The sequence below is a fragment of the Taeniopygia guttata genome, chromosome 4 (genome assembly GCF_048771995.1).
Source record: "Taeniopygia guttata chromosome 4, bTaeGut7.mat, whole genome shotgun sequence".
Taxonomy (NCBI): Eukaryota; Metazoa; Chordata; class Aves; order Passeriformes; family Estrildidae; genus Taeniopygia; species Taeniopygia guttata.
The window spans coordinates 33,214,128-33,230,194 of NC_133028.1; the positions used below are offsets into that span (position 1 = coordinate 33,214,128).

General features: G+C 33.6%; 1 protein-coding gene across 39 annotated transcripts in view; it reads right to left on the reverse strand.

Annotated features, from left to right (window-relative positions):
- The window catches only part of TENM3 (teneurin transmembrane protein 3), a 1,292,556-nt gene that overhangs the window by 784,955 nt on the left and 491,534 nt on the right, over positions 1–16,067 (reverse strand). For 36 of the 39 annotated variants that reach the window (XM_072927763.1, XM_072927759.1, XM_072927755.1 and 33 more), the window contains one exon: positions 7,482–7,646. The gene's annotated coding sequence lies outside the window, so the exon portion shown is untranslated. The remainder of the gene's footprint in view (positions 1–7,481; positions 7,647–16,067) is intronic. The other 3 variants (XM_072927766.1, XM_072927749.1, XM_072927764.1) reach the window with 1 other exon arrangement.

A 16,067-nucleotide genomic window follows, 5' to 3' on the forward strand; every position in this document is an offset into this window, starting at 1 on the left:
AAGAATTTTTTGTGGGCCTTTCTGTTCTTTAAATTTTTTTTATTTTTTTTAATTTTTTTTAAATGTGCATTTATTTGAATCCAGTTCCTCTCTTGCGAGAAAGTAAAGAAACACTTGGATGGGAAAATACATCCTCCGAGAGCTCAGCTGCTGGTAACTTAGCATTTACCAATGCCTGAAGCTAGTTTGACCTCAGTATTCCCCTAGTACAGCTCTGCCCTAACACAGTAAGGGTGCTTTTCAATAGAGCAAAGGCCTTGCCTTTATAACCCCCCACAAGCTGAAAACTATTTTACCTGCATGAAAGTTTTTAAGGAATTAGGATAGCTTCAAGACTAGAACCTTAGCTTGCTATGAATGTAACATTCACTACTGAGGCAAAATCTTGACAACAATTTTGAGACTTTTCATGGAGCTAAGTGAATTTTCAAATCTGAAATAAGCCATAGGTTCCTCAGTGTTCAAAATCATGTTCAAATTTTCTATCTACAGTTTTTAAAATTTTAAACCAGAGTGATAGCTCATTTAGCCCTGGAGACATAAAATTATCCATTTAATTTCTCTATTATTGTCTTTTTAGTTGATATGTACATTTAATTTCAGTATTTCATACCAACATACAAATCAATTATGTATTTAAAAATCACTATTAATATTGGCATCAGAAAACTGTAAAGCATAAAGTATGTCTATAACCTTATATGGCTCTGATTAGACCCCATCAACAAAAACACAAGTTTTCTTTGCTAGTATGATAAAGATCTTTAGTATGAATTTTCAATTTTTATTTACCTGGCATGTGAGTATATGTAAAAATTAACTGAGAGGGAAACAGCCTTTTTCTTTCTTTTTCTAAGGTAGAGAAATAGATTTGGATTGGAAGGGATCTTAAAGATCCTCTTGTTCGAACCCTCCTGCCATGAACATTGACACTTCTTACTAGACCAAGTTACTCAGAGCCCAATCCAGTCTGGTCTTGAACACCTCCAGGAATGAGGAGTCCATAACCTCTCTAGGCAACCTGTTCCAGTGCCTCATCACCCTCACAGTAAAGAATTTCTTCCTAATATCTAAATATCTAAATCTAAACCTATTTTCTTTAAGTATAAAGCCATTTGCCATGACACTTTGCCATGAAGACAGAATCTGGCTCTTGTGTCTGTCTGAATTTCCCTTTTATACTAGCCCACAGAGGCTGTACAAGCACATACAAACTGGATTGTCTTGGAAATAAGACAAGTTTAGCACTAGCAGAATAGAGAATTTGATTGAGGGCTAATCTGATTTCCAGATATGCTTAAATTCATGTTTTAAATTACCGGGGTGAAAATTGGTTAGCATATATTGCTGTGGACACATAAGAGAGAAAGACCTTTATGATTTAGTCCTTTATGTCTGCAAGTGCTAATGCTACCTTAGCACATCTTATATTCAGTTCCTGAGATAGGACTGTAAAATGTGGTAACACAGTTGTGTATAGTCTAACAGAGACATAGATGGATAAAACTGTAAATCATAAACACCTTGCAAGTGCCTGAAGTGGGACAGTAAAACAATATAATTCTTTTAAAGTATCTTAATCTCTGATGTCTGCTTAAGATTGCTTGAACATTTATCAAACTTTATATTAGAATATAGTTCAAGAAACTTATTAAGGTAGATGCAGCTGGCTGGCAAACCTTCAGTTTGGCTGCTGGTTGCTGTCAGCTGGTCACAGCTCGCTGATGATTCAAAAGTCTAAGTGCAAACTGATGCTCCATTCATTTCGCTTTAACAGTAATAGAATGGCTATGTCAACCAGTAGTTACCAGGAATAAAAGCAACAACTGGTACTGAAAAAAACAACTCCTTGGCCTTAAATTCCTCATTTTTGTCTATTAATTGCATTTTATTTGTTTACATATTTTTTTACTGTTTTGGTATGTATTCAAAACCAGAAGGCAATTTACACCAAAGTAATGGGAATTGCTTCACAGGAAATCTGACTATTGCCAGACCACTTTGATAATGTAGATGTAAAGTTTCTCTACCTAAATATTACACAGTCAAGGGTACAGAATGCCTTTTAATCATGATTTTGTGAAGCAAACAGAAAAGTATGAATAGAAAAGCTGTATACCTGACAGAAGGAGATTGAAGAAGATTGGAAGAAAAAAAAGCCCTAATTGAATGATTCATGTCCCCAACAGGAATCCCTGGATTCATGTGAAGCAAAGTGCACTGTAGGATATAGAAGATATCTTTTTTCCTTATCAGTAAATTTAGAAAAAGAAAAAAAAAAAAAGTTGAAAAAGTGTATTTGCTTCCAAAGGCTTGTATCTATAACATACAAAACCAAATAAAAACTTAATTCTATTTTATGTGAGTTTTAGACAACCTTCGTTAAGTCAACATTCTCTTTGTTACAAAACGTCAATCTCTTAATTTGAAAGGTCTTTTTCCAATGACTATTCAGTAAAAAATGCATGAGCAGTCCTTAAAACTGAGACTGGAACCTCTCCCTTCTTCTCTATAGAGACTGTACTAACCACAAGGCTGCAGTTGTGTTTCCTCTGATCCTTCTATTCCCTTTCATTTCCTAAAGTTTCTCAACATTAGTGATGAACAGAGGAGACTTCTTTAAGAATGGTGTCTAGACTGTGTGTCTAAATGGAACTTGTTCAGAAGCTTGATTCCCTTAGGATCCCATGGTGGGACAGCCCATGCATGCCACCAGAGATGCACAGACTGACATAGCACAGACAGAATTCTAAGGCTATGATTGGCAACTGAGCTAAAGCTTTAGCTATTAATCTGGGCACCCTAAACCTTGTGAATGTTCTCATATTTATTTCTAGTCAGCTGCAACTCCTGCTCTGACAAAGATGCCGCTTGGTAGCTCAAAATGGTGAGACTTGTGGTACATCTCTTGTGCCAACACTTAGGGCACAGCTCCTTTTAGCATTTTATGCTGAAACTTGTCATTTAGTTCACAGTACGTAATACAGAGTTGGGTAACAGTCCAAGTAGCAGATGCTTGAAACCTAGGTGATGTCATCATTCTCTGTGGTACTTATACACAAGTCTCTTATTAGTCACTGTAAAATCATAAAATTCACAGTTTCTTAAGTACAAATCTTTAGTTAATAGTGCATCTAGTCTGAACTAAAATTAAAATAATAATTAATTTCTTTTGACATAAAATAGAAAGCAAAAAGAGAAACAAACAACAGAAAACAAATTAATGAAATATTTTCTTCCCTCCTCTTGCAAAAAGACATCTCAATAACAATGACTTTATTTTAACTTTGCTGTGTAATTGTAACCAAGTAACAAGAATATATGCATAATAACTTTGACCTGGATGTTTGAATAGCGTATCAGACAGCTACTGAATTACCTGAAAGTATTACCATATGAAGAGCTTGTGCTTCCTAAATGCTGTCACTCAAAAGGCTTTTGCCATCTCTTCAGAGCCCTCTCATTTACTTCCTTTACACAGGAGTAAACTTAGATTGCCTCATATTTTCACAGAGAAAATAACACCATTCAGATTTTAAAGTTTTCCTTGTACTCAAACAAATCATATAGTCAAAATTATATTTACCTTAGAAAAGGAATAACGTATGTTCATGATTTTCACATGTGCATATAATTTATTCTATTTTGTTAGCAATGTACTAAAATTAATTTTTATGACAGGTCATAGGAAATGCAGATGTTTTTCAAGTATTTACCAGCATTTTTGTGATTTTATATTTATATTTTATAACCCAGAATTATTTATTAATTTCTTTCATCTCTAAACATTTCATGTAAACAATCACTAACAAGTCTTCTCACTTCTCATTGGTTAATTAGACTTGCACATGAGCATTTGGGACAACTTAATTAATCACTGTAAAATCTCAAGTAAGCCCTAGTAATTCACTTTAACATACTTTTCAATTTAAAAACCTTGGACAGGAAGAATCATTTTGTTTTATCTGCTATTTGAACAAAGAAAATATCTAAAAATGAATTAAGAATGATAGTATCATTGACAAAAACTTGCTGTTTAATTAAAACCCCAAAACTTTGTGGAAACTATTTTTTTTCTTGAGCTGTCTCTTAATCCCAATCTCAGGATGGGGATCCCTGGTATTCTATCTTTTTTAAGGCCTGAATATTTTAGCCTTACCTAAGGCTAAACTTACAGTCTGTATGTATGTCCTATCTTCCTTCACCTAGCAATTCTTTAGTTGGATATTATCCAACTAAAGTAAAGTGTTAAGCAAATTGGAGAAAAAAAGCATGACTTAAAGATTATTAAGACCCTTGCAAGTTTCAAGGATGGAGATCTAAATGAATATCCCCAGGGACAGGAATGCGGATAGGAGATGACTGGGCTACTCAGCATTCAGAGAGCTGCAGACTAAGCACAACTTTATTGTTTCTCAGGCAAAGAGGGTAGGTAATAAGGGGAATAGGGAGATCAGGGTTGCAGTTGAAATTGGTGACCTTAGAGCACAAAGAAAACAGGGCTGGCTTTAGTAGTTCTACCTCCTCAAGCATCATGTTTCTAGTAGTTGGCAAACTATGCAACTTCTATATGATCCAAATTTCATCAGATTCCTGAGTTTAGATACAAAAAACCCACAAACAAACCAAAACTAAGAAAACCCATAAAGACTGAAAAAAAAAAATCTGCATTCTTTTAGAGCAAAGTCATTTACTTACGGGAGAGCAACACTCTCTAAGACTAATGACAGTTTATATTTCTGGAAGTTAATGCACTGCGCACATTCAATGGATATTTGAACCTGGTTGCATGAAAGTGTCTTCATAAATGTTCAGAGCTACAAGCTTCCCAGGGGTAAAATTGCCTTTAAAAGTTCTGTATTAGCATTTACACTGGAATTTTTTACCGAACTCATGATAAATAGTTGAGGTTTTAAGAAAAACCAAAAAAAATAATCAGAAGCGGATTATGCCCAGCCTGAAAAAGTAAGTTAAAACCAAAATGTGTTTTATTCCACTTTGTTTACATAGAGGGAATATTTACATTTATTCAATATATTTAATTTTTAGTTATTAATTTTTATTTAATTTTAATTTAATTAATTTTTAAAAAAATTATATATTTATCAATGTATGCCTCCTCTTTTTTTTTTTTTTTTTTTTTTTTTTAATTAAGCCCCTCTACCCTTTGTAAAATGTCAAATTTGAAGAAAATATCAAATCTGTGCAAAATGCAATAGGGGCAGTGAACTACTGAATCTAGAACCATCTGGTAGATCACACTGAACCACATGGTTGTATAAAAAAGAAATTAAAACAGAAAAATAAATTATTACATATTTTTGGCATAATTGGTCAATTATTTTTAACGTGGATGTAGTAAAATGTAAAAAAGTCACCTTTTTTTTGATCTAAAATATATGTTATGTACTGATAAATGGTAATGATTGTATTTGATTTTTTCAGGTAACATTCTAACTTCTGCAAAGCTGCTTCACTCTCCTTGTGAGGATAAAGCAGTTGTTGTGGTACCAATAAAACTTATAATCATTCAATTATCTGCTATGATTATACAGCTGCTCTTGCAAGATTTCAAAAAATGCCATCATAACTTAATATAATGAGTTGTGAACTGTATGCCCACACTTGGAACCTGACATGAAAAAAAAAGAAAATCAGGGTCCTTAATTGTTAGTTTTGTATAGCTCTGTCCTGCCCATTTTTAAAGAAAGCAGCTACATATGCAAAATATCATAGTCTGATCAAACAACAAGTTATTCCATAAAGCTACTGTAAATCTATAAGATATCTTCTAAATATATAAAAAGTGAGTTGGCAGAGAAGTTTAAAATGGAAACACAGTTAAAGGAGGTCTTTGTCAAAAGATTAATGCCCTCTTATTGCTTCATATTTTAAATGGTACACAGCCTTACAATCATATGTGACTGAACTAAATGTTACAGCATGTGGGTTTGAGCACAACAATGTTACTAGACAAAAAGCTGTAGCAAGTGTATTCATACATTTCTTTTTTTTAAAGCTGTTATTACAAGCATCTCATCCAAGACTGAAGACCTACTTCAGTTCTAGGCGATTCACCCAAATCCTCAAAACCACTCCTGATACTGATTTACCTGTGTACCTATAACCAAATTACTAAGTAGCCACAACTCCATCACATAAATTGATACAGAAACAAAGAAAGAACACTGATAGAGCATACACATTTATGGAATTCTACTAATTTCTTCCTCTCTTCTTTCTCCTTTCTCCTCTGATTACAAGTAATCACAGAAATTAGTAACAATTCTAACACATACTTCAGGAACTTATAAATAGCACCACTGCTCACTCTTTAAGCAGAGACATAGATATAGTAGGTACGTCAGACTTTCCTTTTCCTGAAAATGTTCCATTAATCAAAAAGCATTATTTTATTAGGCTGATGCCATAATGCTCCTATGAATACTTCTTTTGAAGATGCGCTGGTCCTTTCGAGTGACATACTTCAAGTACCCATATGGTTAAGAAAAAAAAATTAACATTACATATCATATAGTCATATATGATAAATCACTGTTGTCTGAATAGGAAATGATTGCAATACATACTTAATATGCAATGACAGCTGATTTTCCTTGTCCGTGTCTTAGTTTTAGCACATGTAACCAACACTTAAATGATTTGTAGTCTTAGATCTTGCACTTATTTACAGCTTCCAAACTGTTCCAAGCTAGGTTAAATATGTATTTGTATCTGTTCCTGTACTTTATATTGTTATGCTTTATGATGCTGTAAATATTCCTGAGCCACGGGTGACTATTTCACTATCTACACATCTGGTTTTAAGAGTGAAAATCTCTTAATCTCAAGCAGGGTAAATCTGCTGTGATAGCCTCAAATGACCTGAAAAGTTTTTTCACTACTACGTAACTTAGCCTTATGGAACTAGTAAAGTTATGACACCATCCCTGGACTGCCCTGAAGGCATCAGAATTTCTGCAGTGCTGTGATTTCACTCAAGGCATGTTTCCCAAACCAGAAAGGTCCTAGAATTAAAAGGCCTCTAATTATCTTCCTTAATTCCTACACTTGGGAAACTTTCATCTTGACATATTTGGGATGGTATGATAAATTTATAGCATTCCAGACCTCTTAGCTGTGAGAAAGTAACAGCAAGAGAGGAAAAATCTTTTGTACTCTCAGGAAATACTTCTCTCTGTAAAGCAGTATTTTGAAAGGCTGGTTCTTACAGTTTGAATAGTCAGCACATGGTAGTGTTCTATAAATTCTTATAAGACTCGAGAAATCAGTGATGTTAAATAACTCAAGTTATTATTTAAATAAGGGAAAAATTCCTGCCCCCCCCCCCCCCCCCAGCAACATCTGCATATGTGGCTTTTTTTGAAACTTTGAGAAAATGGAAACCCCTCAGGTCAACACAGCTTTTTGAAACAAGTTTTTTTGCACAAAGGAGCTGCTTTCCCCATGTGGTCACTCACCAATATTTATGAGGGAAGGTCACTTGGAATGCCACCAGCAGATGAAAAACAGGAGGAAAGGAGGGGTTCTCTGTCTTCACTGAGCTGGGTGATTCTGCCAAAGTGATAGCCGACATTGACATTACACAAGGGAAAGGCTGGCGTAGTCTCACAGTCCCAGCTCTGCTGCAGAAACAAAACAAAACAAAACCAGTGTATACTTTTCAAATAAGCGTAATGTCAAAACATTAAAAGTCTGATCTCTGGAATATAAATGACACTTTAACCTTGGCTTTGAAATAGCTATCTCAAATCTACTTTAAAAATAAGATTTAAAAAGACCCCTATGGAATAAAATGTTCTTCCATAAAATTAATCAATCACTTTAAGGGTTTAGTGGAAAGAAATGGCCATAAACATCTTATGGGCTCAGCTGGTGGTAGAAGGCAGACAAAAATTATAATTCTGATAAAAATGAGGAAAAGCTGAGATTTGAAGTGAAGATTGCATGCAGAATACATAGCAGGGAGCAACAGGAAATTTTATAGGTGAATGTGGCCTACGGAAAACTTAAGGGAAAATTGAAGGATTAATGAGAGGTCTCCATTTATTTTTTTAATTTATTTCATTTTCCTAGCATTTGTGTGAATTTTTACCTATACGTCTTATACGTCCTAAAAGAAAAAACTGTGATGAATAAATAAACAGCTCTAGAAATCTTCAATAGGGTCCTTTACCTTGCAGGGAATATTATCACTGGCTTTTGATACAATTTCTGCTGCAGGGAAAGACTTTCAAAGCTCAGAATGCTGAAGTATTGCCAGGCACTCAAAGACCCCCTGCTGTGCGCGTCAAACTAAGAAATCTCTCTGAACTTGTCGAATTAAAAGTCATCTCTCTCTCTCTGTAACCCCTGCATGAGCTGGGAAGCTCTGTCCTCATTTTTTCAGGCCTTCCACGATAAACAAATGGAGCCTGAAGCATCTTTATTCTTTTCAGGCACATAATTAAAATTCTTTTAAAAATGTAATTGAAGGCAATGAATTTCAAAAGGAGGTTCTAGTTAACAACAAGGCTAGAACAGTTTCAGTAGGCCATACTACTTTACCATTCAATTTTCTTTCAAAGGTAAAAGCAAAACAGCTTGTTATAATTCTGGGTGTATTTCTTCTTCTTTTTTTTTTTTTTTTTTTTTAATGTTGTTTGTACATCAATAGTTAGCACCAAACCTAAACATCTCAGCAGGATTTATGTTTTCTGGAATGTCATAAGACTTAATTACTGAAAGAGCAAAGAGAAGTATACTATAAAAATATGAAAAAAAGCAGAAAGTATGCTTGGTTTCTCAAAATCATTATTTATATATCCCCTAAAAAATTAAATAATATACTTGTTGAAGTATTTGTATTTTCTTGGCAACCCTCTTTTATTAACTAAATATTTATAACCTTGCAGATTTTTAGAAATCTGATAATACATAGAATGGTAATTTTCTGTGATGACTACTGCTGTAAATTTGTAATGACTGCTTACAATATGTATGTTTGATGTTGCTAAGAAAAAAGCGAGTGCTGATATAATTAATAATCTCAAATGATTATAAAAGGATAAAAACCTATCTCCCTGTATTTGAACTCCAGGGTTATCCTATCAAAACTAACTTAAAGGAGGCAGGAGACAAGACAGTGTTTCAGAAAGTCATCTTTGACTTCATAGAGAGCTTAAAATCTAAACCAATTTTATTTTTTTAATATCTCTTTTAGAGTGATTTTCAGTACCCCTCTCTGTTGAAAGCAAAAAGATTCAGTTTTCACCTGTTTCCTCCGTGCCGTGTTTTTAAAACTGCTACTTCTGGCTATAAATGACCATATGAAATGTATTTTTTTAGAGTTTTCCCTAGAGAAACTAGAGATGGAGATGTTTTGAGGAACGTTATTTACAGTTCTTGTAGTGTTAAAAAAAAAAAGCCAAAAAAGGTGTAGCGAGGAAGCACTACTCCCACAACTTCTGGGTACTACTCTGCCTCTGATACTTATGATGCCTCTGGGAGACCTGAGACAACACAGCTAACAAAGCTGCTTTTCATCCTTGGAGGGGGAAGCACAGTATGTGTTCTGCATGGGTCAACAATTGTTCTGACTTGTAGAGAGTTAGAAAAAGGACCCAGTCAGCTCAACTGGAAAAGGCAATGACAAAGCAGATCTAGCAGGAGCAAACTAGGGGTTTGACTACACCTTCAAGTAATAGCTCCTCAAGTCGAGTATTGTTTCTTTCCTAGGGTTTTGGTTTTGTTTTATGTAAACCTGGGTGCAGCATAGGGCACAGTCCATTCCAGAGGTTGTGCTGAACAGGCAATACAGAGAACAGTGGACCAAGGTTGACCCTCTCTATTTTCTGCAGTTGTCTCACATTACATCAGCAGGTTTGAAACACATTCCCACATGCCTTCATTTCACACCCAGAACATGTAACACACAACTTTCACAGATTGCACAGAGTCCACCCATTATGCTCCAATCTGGACAAAATTCATAACAAATAATGGTCATATCTTCGATCCAGTGAGACCATGCTGGCACAAGAACAGCATGACCAAAGGCATTCATTTATTTCTACCAGTGCTTTGTTTACATGGCTGCAGTCTTATGACAAACAATCAAAAGAATAAGGCAGTCCCTACTATGCCTTGCATCCTTATTATGAAGAACTGAACTCTTCTTAGCTTTCCATTCAGAAAACTAGGGAGATTTGTGACACTGTATTCATCACGTTTAATTTTAAAGAGTATCTTAATTGCCATGCAATCAACAGAAAGCAAATTAGTATTTTAAAAGTTCATTTCTGCTGTACAATTGAATTAATGAAAGCACTGTGATTACAAAAAGAAACTCATCTTCCATCACATTTTTTTATGTAGAATGCAAAGGACATTGGACAAAACAACAAAAGAAACAAAAACTGCAACAAAGAGACAGTATCTGATATTTAAGAAAAAAACTAGTGTGATCTAGCATAAGTATTTAATTTTTGCAGAATGAGTAAAGGCTCTTTTAAGTTCATTGAGCACTCACTGTGAAGTTTAGGGGAGATCAGTAGCTTAGAGAAGAGTGGGTACTGAAATATGAGTCACATTTATGAATAAAAGTGATCAAAGTCCTCTTGGCTGCTAGTTTCTTCAGTTTATTCCAATGCAGTACACATATTACTTGACTGAAAGGTGTGTGAATATAAGGTACCCAGGTCTATCTGCTGTCACTGGGCCTTAAATTGTCATTTGCTATGTCTGACTTCCTTTATTGATTTCTATTTTCCTAAACAGAAGCTGAAATCATTTTTATAACACTTGGGAACACAAATGTTTACAATATTTACAATACAGTAAATTAAAAATACTAAATAAATTCACATTTATTAATTTTCCACCTCCAAGCTAAAATTATTTTAAAAACTGTGATAAATTCAGAATTATTAAAACTTTGTTCCCACTCATATACTGCTACTATGACAGTGACATTATACAGACATATCATACATTCTTACATGTCTTGAAGATTTCAGACACCTTTTTCAGTGGAGAAAAAATAATTGCTTTTTACCACATTGCCAAATAAGAGTTTAATGCAAGTAATTTATTTCATCAAATGAGACTTGTTGCTTATGAACACCTACCTCTTATATGTTAAAAAATTAATATCTAACTTGGGCAGAAAATTAGGATACCTATAGTGAAGCTCTCCAAGATACAGTTTTGGTCCAGTAGCTCAGTGTTGTGTAGACAAAACTGCTAGCAGATGCTGACCTGATAATTTGGTATGAGGTAGTGCTACTGCAGAAGAGAGAGTAAGTGACTGTAAACCCAATTATGACTTCAACAGGAAGAGCAAGGTAGAATATTTCAGCTCTCTTCTTCAAAATAGTCAGATTTACATATCCTAAGACCAGTTCCTAAAATCTGTAAAAAGTTATCATGCATCAGAATTTAAAGTTTTTGGAGGCTGGAATACTCCTCTGCTTTATTCCTGTGTCTTGATTCTTTAGATTAATACAGATATGTGGCTTCTTGACTGTACTGTTCAATCATGTATTCTGTAAATACAACAAAATACCTTTATATGATAGACATAAAACAGAGATTAAAACAGAACAGCAAGGGATTCCTCAGTGAAATTTGCTATCAAACGACAAGCCATATAGATTTAAATAAAAGTGTTAAAAATACAAGCAGAATATTTAAAACAGGTTCAATCTCCCACATCAATACTAATTTTAGTGTTCTATATGAAGCAGTAACCACAGGGAAAAAAATCAAGGAGTATTTTACTTTGCTTTTTCTATCCCTCTTGGATGTGGGTAATATGATGGCCTCAACAAAAATCTTAAACATTAGAAATTATCTGAAGTACTTGAAAATTGAAATTATATTTATTTGAATTACGTATTAGTAGATGCCAATGGGGAGAACATATAATCAATAAAATAGACCCTAGATTAATTACTGTGCACCTAATCCAGCTACTAGGTTCAAGGTATTACAAATAATACCCTTTAGAGTAGGAAAGGAAAAAATTTACTTATTTTCTGACAATTCTCTTTTGTCTATAGAATTGCAGTATTGAAAGTAACTATTAATGATATGAAGGAAAACTCTGGGTGAAATATTTCTGTTTATTTTACAGAGGACCTATTAAGCAAGAATTTCTTCAGTAGGAGGTGCAAATTATAGAGTACAGAAAGTCTGGTGGTCTTGTTGCCAGAGGAGCAAAGATGAAACTGATAACACTTTGCAGAAAAACCTAAGTCTGTGTCAATATAACTCATTCCTATCATATCTTGATGTATTTAATGCTTTCTTTGACATTTTCTTATGAATAATCCTTTGTTATCAGTCTTATAGGAGCTCTATGACTCTTAATTCCTGCTGCTGTACTCTACCTATGAGCCTGAGAATGGTGTAAGAATGGACTCATTTCAATTTACCTGCAGAATTTTCAAGTCTTTGAAAAAGGCCAAATTAACACAGTTATAAGTCTGAGTCATAGCAGCTGAAATATACCCCATTTATATAAATGTTCTTAAAATATTAAAAATCAATTGTAAGAGATTCCTGAACACTAGATATCTACACTGCTGATCATTCTCATATTTACAATAATGCAACATGGGAAAATAACTTACAGAAGAAATATACAAATAGAATAAATCAAGTTTTGTATTTTTTATCCTTAAAATATATTAAATGTCAGTGCTATTCTTAAAGTATATTCACAATTGCAGTATCTTTTCCTCTGGATATATTCTATTGTAGTCAAATTTGGAAGTTCTTTGAAACAAGTTACTGTGGCAGCTTCACCTTTATACAGTTCAGTGCAAGCCACTGATGGCACAGAGTGGGTATCTGTCAAAATGCTTAAGAACAGAACAGGAAACTGATGCAGTTATGACAGGCAAACACTTTATATCAGCAAGAACTTTATGTTGATTATTGCATACTCCTAGATTATGTTGATTATTGCATAGTTCTTGTTACATACTAATGTAAATAGGACCACAATAAAGATTGTGAATTCTGAAATACTTTTGCAGAAAGAATTATGACTGAAGAAAATTATGGAGAAAATGGAACACCTTTTAAAATCATCATATTTTCTACTCCAATGCTAATATTTTTATTGAAAATATGTTAGCATAAAGAATTACCATATGTGCTAAGTTAAAGCACATAATATTTTTCATTTGAATTCAGAAAATGTGAATTTCTCCAATCATAATTAATAAATAAAATGGATTGCCCATACAGCACTTTCAGTGATTTTTTTTTTTTTTAACCAGTTTGTTCTAAATTCTAATTTTACAGAAGTTAGACCTCAGTTCCTAAATGCCAGCATTTTCAATATATTACCTGGAGCTGCTTGACTATATTCTAATTTCTTGAAATCCAACCATCATTAATTTAGCAAATCACAGATATTTAGAAATTTGTTCATAAAAATATGTAAGTCCCAGAGAATCAACAAATAATAAAGTTCATAGGTTCTAATCTTAAATTTGCTGTATAATGCATTTATACATATGCTTTACTTTAAGGACTGCATGTTTAATACATTAGATATTTAAAATTCCCAAACTTGATGCATATCTTCTGTAAATTTAGGCTTCTTAACAGTTATTTATTTTATCGCATAGGACATTTCTTTTACTCTAAATGAAACATGTTAACATTTGAGTGAAAGAGAATTTCTGTGATTTTAAATCAATTTTAAATTGTATCCAGGAAATAAACATAAAACAGAACTATGTATCTCCTCTTAAATATGCTGCAAGCTCATTATGTTGTTTAGGGGCTTAGATGACAGAAGAGATTTTAATGTAAATAAACTACTTAGCCACTAAGTACATAAGACTGGCTGCAGTATGAGAGGATTAGTTACAAACACAAGTTGAAATCAATCACAGATCATGTAAATACATTTTCCTTTTAGAGTATTTCCACAAAAAACTTGCACAGGTTTACATATGGTAGAGATGCTCACTGACATTATTTTAGCATTTATTTTGTTTTCATTTCAGTTTGCAACTTTTAGGTATGCATATGCTGAATTATATGGCAGCATATAATTTATTGACACATTACAACTGTAATGTGCTTGTCATAACTTCATGTTATGTTGTATGTGATAATTGGAAACAAACAACATACAGAGTAAGGTTTTAATCAAAACTTTCTTTGTAAGGGTTGGAAAGAGTTCTGTGATCCATGATGAATGGATGCATGTAGAATGGGTGTTCTATCGGACTTATGTGGGATTAGCCTTGAGCCTCAGCTCACCAATTTGCCACGTCATGCGGCATCCAATTATTTTTCAAATCTTTAATTCTAGATATTGCATAAAACCTGAAATAATTATCTAGATAAAGCATATTAAATCTAAGTACTATATTATTATAGACTAGAGCAGGTATTTCTGTTTATTTTTGTCTTTCTAATGTCAAAAGATGTAGTAGGGATCAAGAAACAGAACCATTGATAAACTCCTTCTTTAAAGAGTAATTCAATAGTATGTACCTCCATAACTGTAATATATTAAAAAACCTACTATAATTTTATTTACTGTTTTGGGATGTAACAGTAAATAAAAAAGGAAAGAATCAAGACTTCAGCAAATATTGAAGTAAAAAAGACTTAAGGACATAGTAGAAGGAAAAAAATTACCAAAAATACATTCTCCCATTTCCCATTTTCTGTGACAGCAATCTGATAGATTCTGAGTGAGCTAAATAGTTTAATTTTTAAACCAGAAATATGATAGATTTGATATTGGCTTCAGAGAAAGTTAAGCTGAAGATGGGACTGCGGAGAAGAATTATGATATAGAGAAGAATCTGGCTATTCTGAAGGAAGATTTCTGGTGGAGCTCTTTAAATAAGGTGGGCCTTCTGTAACACCTTAATGAGTCAGGTAAAATGGAGTGTATCAGTTGCTTACACAATTTCTTTATTTTCAATGGATATAAACCATGAAAGTTCTTCCAGAAAGTGCTTTATGAGTTAGTCAACTACATTAACAGAACATAACTAAATGAAATCAAATGTAAAAACGCAAATTTCAGAGTCATGCACATATGAACTAAACAACCAGAATATGTGCATTAAGTATTGTGTTTATGAACTGAAAAGGCTGAAAGTATTTACTCTGTTTAGCCTTCCCAAATGTAATCTGAGAAGGAATATAATCACTATCCATAGTGGTAAAGAAAAGCTGTGGAAGAAACTAAGCTCAAGATGTGAGAATAAACTTATATAACTGACAATAAATAGTGCAGGTGAAGACCAATGGAAATGTTCAAACCACCCAAACTGAGTTGTTCAGGAACATGAATGCATTCTTCAGTACTGGAAACTAATCTTGACCAGTGAGATCCATTTACAGAATGTAATTTCTTCCTGAGATAGAAAAATATTTCTTTTGAAAGAAGAAGACATCATAAAAAAATATGTTAAAGGCATTCTAAAAAGACTAATTTTCAAAGGCACTAGACATATACTTTTAGGCATCATTTCTATTTACAGTATTAGGCATCATAGATGCTTCTACATCAGGTTTTAATCCCTTCAAGAGGTTGATTTAGACTGAGATATCAACTATTATTTTCCTGAGTATTACACTGTGCTCTTTATTGCTAACAGCATGTTGTTTTTAACATTTGATTTCTTCATTCATTTCCCTTATTTTCCTTACAACTTCCTTAAGTTTATCTAGATTCTAATTTTTTTTTTTTTTAATTTTCATAAAGTTGGTTGTGTAAGAGGTGGTGTGTCGTATTCTTTGCCAAGAGCAGAAAAAAAACAATGTAATTTTATGTTTTCTTTTTTCTAGGGAGAAAATACTTTGCACTAGCAGGTTACATTCTCCTTTTTTCTGGTTCATAAATTGTGGAGACCCTCGGGGGCATTTCCCTGGTTTAAGGAGACACATGAAGTTTCCCTCAAAAAGCTGTTAGACCCCATTTGCTCCTCTCCCTGTTCCTATGTCCCTGAGGAACTCCCTCCTTATTCCCTGTTTGGCCCTTATCCTTGTACTGCCTGGAGACCAGGTTCACCCCCCACCCC